At 41.7% G+C, this 6,636-nt stretch overlaps 1 long non-coding RNA gene across 1 annotated transcript; it reads left to right on the plus strand.

Moving 5' to 3' along the window:
* Nucleotides 1–629: 629 nt before the first annotated feature.
* Nucleotides 630–4,088, plus strand: LOC109145354. The gene is made up of 3 exons (XR_002046679.3): nucleotides 630–747; nucleotides 1,709–1,860; nucleotides 3,921–4,088. It is a non-coding gene; the product is annotated as an uncharacterized LOC109145354 (long non-coding RNA).
* The last annotated feature ends 2,548 nt before the right edge of the window (nucleotides 4,089–6,636 follow it).

The following is a 6,636-nucleotide window of genomic DNA, read 5'->3' on the forward strand; positions in this document are numbered from 1 at the left end:
ACTAGTGCACTACTCAGCTGTCAGACTTGGAGTGCTCTTCAACTTCTTCCAGAAAGAAATACTAAAACAGGTGAAAAGAAGGGATTATGAAATATGATAGATCAAAAGCCACTATGATGAGAAAATACGGCTTATTCTCCTAGAGAATTCCCTATTTTGCTGGTTTTATTTATTAATATGCTAGACATGCTATACATGTTACATATATCTACATATGTACACAGAGACACAGTAATAATATATGATGTAATATTATAAATGATTTAAAATATGCTATATATATCTTGTGGTATATATATGGTATATAGATCATAGAATAACAGAACCACAGAATGTCCTAGGTTACAATGTAAGATGTAACCAAAAGCATGTATTCGATTATCATCTTCACAAGCTGATAAAGCAGGTGGGGCAATGTTTTTTATCTCCTACCATGACTCATCCTTGATAACTTCCTCCAGGAGCTATCTCTGTTAATGGGCCATCAAGGACCCACTGCATGACTCATAGAATTACATCAGCCCATTGTGAGATGCTCCGCCCAGGGGGAGGAACCAAGCATTCCCACCTGGATATAATCTGAGGTTTGGAACAGCATGAGCAGCTCTTATTTATGGGATTCCCAGAGGATAAGAGCTACACCCCTGGACCTTCAGGTGAAGACCAGACCCTTTTCTACAAAATCACTGCTTGAACAGGACTACTTCATCTGGACTGCTACCACCACCCTGACTAACAGGGTGTCAGGTTGTATCCTGACTCTGTCAGTGTTCTTTACTATTGCATTTATTGTAGTTTTCCTATTAAATTATAATTCTGACTTGTGATCCCCCCTGGTTTGTTTTCAAACTAGCACACAGAATAATAGAATGCTTTGGACCGGAAGGGACCTGAAAAATCATCTTATTTCAACCCCCCTCTATAGGTAGGGCTGCCACCAACCTGATCAGGTTGCTCAGGGACTTTTGCTTTTTTCTTTTATACCCCTGTTATAACTTTTTACAACTTCTGTAAGGGAACTCAAATTCTGCATGAAGTAGCTTCTAGAAATAACACCTTAAATTTTGATCATATTTTTGATACCCTCACCTCATGGTTACCAAACTGAGCTTAAGTAAAAGAAACATTTATAATAGCTGTAATTGTAGTTATTATCTGTGTAATAGCCTGTGGAGCAGCTGGTTGTGTAAACTGGTTCTGCAGGTAAAGTAATGTAGAGACTAGACAAGGTACGGTTTTGTTAGTCTCTAAAAGGGGGGAAATGATGTCATGAAGATTTTTTCCCTTTTCTTTTATACCCCTGTTATACCTTTTTACAACTTCTGTATTCCTAATGCTTTTTGCCTACATTCTTGGACTTGTTTGTTCAGCCAGGAGACTCAACATTTTAGAAGCTTTGTAGCTAGGGATCAGTGTGCCCCAGACCCCAAGGTCCTCTCCAGGACACATTCTATAAACTAAGATAGAACTATCCAGGGGAAGGTTCCTTGGGGAAGGGGGGGCTCATTTGAGCCTCTCATTGGGGAATTTTTGATAGATACGCTAAGTAGTAAGACCTACAATGTTATACCAGATATTTTGGGGGGGGACTGTGGTGTGCATTTTGGTGCATTTGACCTGGATGTAGTGCACCTAAGGATCCTTAAAATGAATACCAAGGTAAAATCCCTTTTTCCCCTTCTAACCATGTTTGACTCTTAATTTTAAGACCAAAAACAGGCATCATAGGGATGGAACATCCACTACTTCTCTGGACAACCTGTTCCAGTGTCTCACTGCCTTCCTGCTCTGGGACTACAGGGAAGAGAGCCACAGCTGTTCGTGAAACTGGAGCCAAAATCCAAAAGAGCACCTGGGGTGGTGAGCAATCTGGGAGGGGTGGATTATCCATAACAATCTACACAGTACTATTTTTTCCACAACCATGTCTAGATTGGGCAGGATGAGGCAGGCTGGGGGGTTGGAGGGCAATATCACGACTCATAAACCTTTAGATTACATGGGAGCAGGGCTGTAAACACACAACCAAAACATACCTTTATTAAGAGGTTGGTGGGGGTTGGTGGTTATCATCCCCTCAGTTTCTTTGGAAAGTGGATAGGAGTTGGACTTTGATGGTTCTTGTGGGTCCCTTCCAACTCAGGATATTCTGTGATTCCATGAAAATGCCTGTCTTGAAAGTTTATTTTGCCATGAGGAAAGCCAGAATAACACTTTGCTGTAATATTGTGTAAATATTGAAGACTAAATTCTCAAATCATGAATATGCTATTAGATTTCCTCCCATGCCTGAAAGTTCTCTGTAGCAAAGTGGATTTAAGTGATTTCCAGCTTTCCCCACTCCCAATCATTTCTTCCTGTCCAGGACTGTATTTTACAAACTTATTACTTATGTCAAGGCAGCTATAAAAAAAAGTCCATGAAAATGGGCTCTGAAAATAAGAGATTGTTGCATTTTTAGGGAATGTGTGTGTAGGTATTTTTTTTTTCCTCCCTTGCCGATGTTTAGTTAATTCAGTTTGCAACATGGCTCCATGAAGAAATGGGAATTAATCTGCTGTCTGAAGGGACAAGAAATTCTGCCCTGTGAGGGTGGTGAGGAGAAAGTGTGGCTGCCCCATCCCTGGAAGTGTTCAAGGTTGGGTTGTAGATGGCTTGGAGAAACCTGGTCTAGTGGAAGGTGTCCCTGTCCATAGCAGGGAGCTTGGAATGAGATGGTTTTTAAGGACCCTGCCAACCCAAACCATTCTGTGATTCTCTGTAGAGACACAGGGGATTTTTTTAAGATACTGTTCACATCTCCTTTCTGCTCTTCACTTCTGCTTTTGATCCACAGTCACAGTTTAGCCCCTTCAGCAGGAAGATCTACCCCAATAACCTTGGCCTTTCAAATTCAGCAGTGATGATCTGTTCTTGTTGGAACCAGGCACTGCAGGCTTCATATCTTCACTAAATCTGTTTTGCTTGATTTCATTATCTCTATCTGATTTATCATCTCTTGTTACAACAGCATAAAAATATTCCTCAGCTCATGCTCAAGCTGTGCTGTGACATTACTGACTGGCCAAAAACATCCTGCTGGAAGCAGCTACAGTTCTGCAGAACTAATAGAGAAAAATCAATATTACACCAAAGCTGTTGATGTTGGAAAATAGCATTAAAAATACTGAGAGAGACAATTGGATCTTGGCCTTCAGCATCCTGCTCCTGAAGCTGACCAGTGGCAGTGGGTTGGGCAGGAATTTGAGGAAGTGCTGTTTTTCCATACAGCCTCCCAGTCTCTAGTGGCTTGTAGCTCTTAGACTGCCTGAGGAGAGGTCTCCTGTGGATCCTGGTGGATTTTTTTTCCATAGAATAGAATCACAGAAAGCAATCATAGAATCACTGAGGTTGGAAAAGGCCTCCAAGATCATAAAGTCCAATGTTTCTATTAGTTTCTCCTTTCTGAGGTCAGCCATTAAAGATGGCAAAAAGGACATTCAGCTGTGTTCAAAGATGGAAGATGACTGAAATAAAATGAAAGTTTAAATGCTTTTTTTTTTCTTGAGTTTTCCTCTGTCTTCACTACATGTCATTTCTTTGCTTAGGGAACAGGCAATTCCCTTTTAAAGACAGGGCTTAAGTGTCACAAAAACATCATCCTGACTGTTCTGAGCGTTCAGGCTAACCTACAGCAGAGGCAATGGATTTCAGCGGAAAGTGAGAGGGAAGGTTAGCCTTTTATACTCATTAAACCTCCCCCAGACTTCTGGGTCTGACATGAAATCCCATTATGAGGCATCTGACACACAGCAAACCAGGAAAACAGTGTGGCTGCAGGGAGGTGTCCTTGAGGAAGGTTGTGGGAGACACCTGTGTAAAGCTGTGATGTTTTGGGCTCAAGCATCCCAGGAAAGCTGAACCTTCTCTGCTCTTCCCAGCAGTTCCCAGTGGTGAGGAACATTTTGTTGTCGCCATGAATAAACACAGAGGATGGATGCCTTTTAAAGAGCAAAGGCTGTCTCAAGTACAGGAGATCAAACCCAGCTTCCTCGGCTCATGACTGGATACAGACTGATAAATGTGAATAGTAAGGAGAAATATTGTAATTTGCAATAGATTTCTCCTTTCCCTGTAGCTTAGAGATATATTTAAAAACAATAAATTGTTGTTGTTGTTGTCTTTAATTACACTGATTCCCGAGGGCTGCTGTTTTACTGAAAAATAATCCCGCTTTGACAATGGAAGCTTGAGAGACTGGTGGAACAGATTGCAAACCATTTCCAGGCCTGGTTTAACTGCTTGACTGCCTGCCTGTGGAACTAATTTTCAGGAGGAGTTTACTTGTATAACTCTCTCTATTTTCCCCTTGCTGTTGGGCTACAATGACATCAAGGGAAATGTCTTGGGTGTTGCTCTGCACAGGGAGAGGGTAGGTGACTGCGGAGATGATGCTTTTTGTACTCCCCAAGGGGGAAAAATGGTGTGAAAAGATAGGAATTCAAACAAAATAATACTAATGCACACCCAAACAAAAACACATTATTGTTCGAACCTCCCCACTGGCTGAGGGAGGTGGTAGAAGCAAAATGTAAGCTATAAAGAACAAGTTTCATGCAAATCTCTTGAATTTAGGTTCATTGCACTGAACTTTAGCCAGGTTAAGATATGTGGTCTAATTTAAACCTTAATCTAGTCCTCAGCAGCAGCTCACTGAAGGTTGAGAAGGTTTCCACGAGGAAAATGATGCATTTACTGGTGGCTCTCTGCTCCTGAAGTGATCAACTCTCCCCACTGACACTTGTGGGAGTTTCACCCCACCCACAAAACACGTTGTGTAAGTTGTTTTTGCCATGATAAAGTGAAGGCAGCTGAAACTTTCCTTAAGTGTCTCTGTTGATCTTGTGCACTTGGGTAGGAAGAATGACTCTGGCAGTAACAGCCCAGACTCCACCTGGAGGAGCACCAAGCTTAATTTTCATTTTTGTGCTGCAGAAATTGTGTCTGACTGTTGATTTCAGAGTGTAAGATGAGAAACAAGTCGACATGATGGTGAAGCTGTGATTCTGGCTGGGGTGGATACATCAAGAAACTGGTATGGAGTATATTATCATAAAAGCAGGGCTGATGTCAGGGCTGCTTTAAGAGTGTGTAAAACTTTTTCTAAACTCTTCTGTGTTCTGTCTACCACAGAACTTTTTATGTTTAAAAAGTATGTATGTATGTGTGTGTGAATGGGTGTGGTTTAGATATGGACATAGGCCACACTCCTGAAAACCTCACACAATAATACAGCAACCTGATGAAGACAGCAATGAAATGGATTCTGTGAAACTATTGCTTTTGAGGAGGAAAATAAAGTTGCTCATGGGTTTGTCATCTTCTGCTCTCACAGAACTTCAACTCTTCATTTTCTACTTCTGTCCTCTCAAGGGCAGCAAAGTTGAAGTCATAGGAGATGAAAAAATCTGACTGCTGTGCTGTGTGAATGATGTGATGCTAATGTAGATTTAGTTTGGTTTTTGAACAAAAGAAGTTGTTCTCACTTCATTCCACTTTCCTCAGCACCACAACACCTCTTTGGACCTTTATCAAGGGTGGCAGAATGCTAGTCTCTGAGCAGACATCACTGAAATATGATATAATGGTGTTATTTTTCTCCCTGATAGGGAGAAAAGTAAACTTTGAACCCCACAGGTGAAGTCCTTTATCAACTTGTTTCAAACTTTCCAGCATGCAAAGTGTGAGCACATGAAGCAGGAATAATTTCTAGTGTAAAACTCAGAAACAAGGTGAAAACGAACAGAGCAATGTATAGGTGTGCAAGCAAAGTGTGTGTTAAGGGAAATTTCTGCCTTTTGATACCAGCCCCAAACAACCCATTCATTAGCTGCGAACACTGTCCAGCTCCAACAGCTCTCAATCCATATTTATTTTTTTTCATTCTGCCTTCTGCCCAGAACTAGGAAAATATCAATGTACCACGTCCCTTTGCTGGGGTCTTCCCCAGTGCAACGGTGCTTTCTGGGCTATTTTCTCTATCTAGCCACTTGCTTTTCCTTCAATAGCCTCCTTAGTATTCACAGCTATTTTCAGGATTATAACAGGCTTTTAAAAAACCTGCATCATGAGAAGATGCCACTTACCATGATGTACACAACTATCTTTGACTCATGGGTTTAAGCCGGAGGAAGGTAGATTTAGATCGGATTTTAGGAAGAAAGTCTTCCCTGTGAGGGTGGGGAGGCCCTGGCACAGGCTGTCCAGAGAAGCTGTGGCTGCCCCATCCCTGGAAATGTCCAAGGCCAGGCTCGATGCGGCTTGGAGAAACCTGATCTAATGGAAGGTGTCCCTGACCACGGCACAAGGTTGCAATGGGATGGTCTTTAAGGTTCCTTCCAACCCAAACCATCCTATGATTCTGATTCATTAACAGTTTCCAGAGACTGAACGTATCATAAAAGCAGGGTGGATGCCAGTGAATTTACATATATCCTCAGGAACATCCAGAGCTCCCCAAGGAATAGAAAAGATTGTCAATGTCTCATTTTATTACATCCCTGACTGCAGGATTCAGGTGAGCTGCTGCAATTCTCTTGGTTTGCACACACAAAGCTTCAAAAGGCTACTCCCTCAACTTCTTACTTTTAAAACTTG

The sequence above is a fragment of the Corvus cornix genome, chromosome 2 (assembly GCF_000738735.6).
Source record: "Corvus cornix cornix isolate S_Up_H32 chromosome 2, ASM73873v5, whole genome shotgun sequence".
Classification (NCBI taxonomy): Eukaryota; Metazoa; Chordata; class Aves; order Passeriformes; family Corvidae; genus Corvus; species Corvus cornix.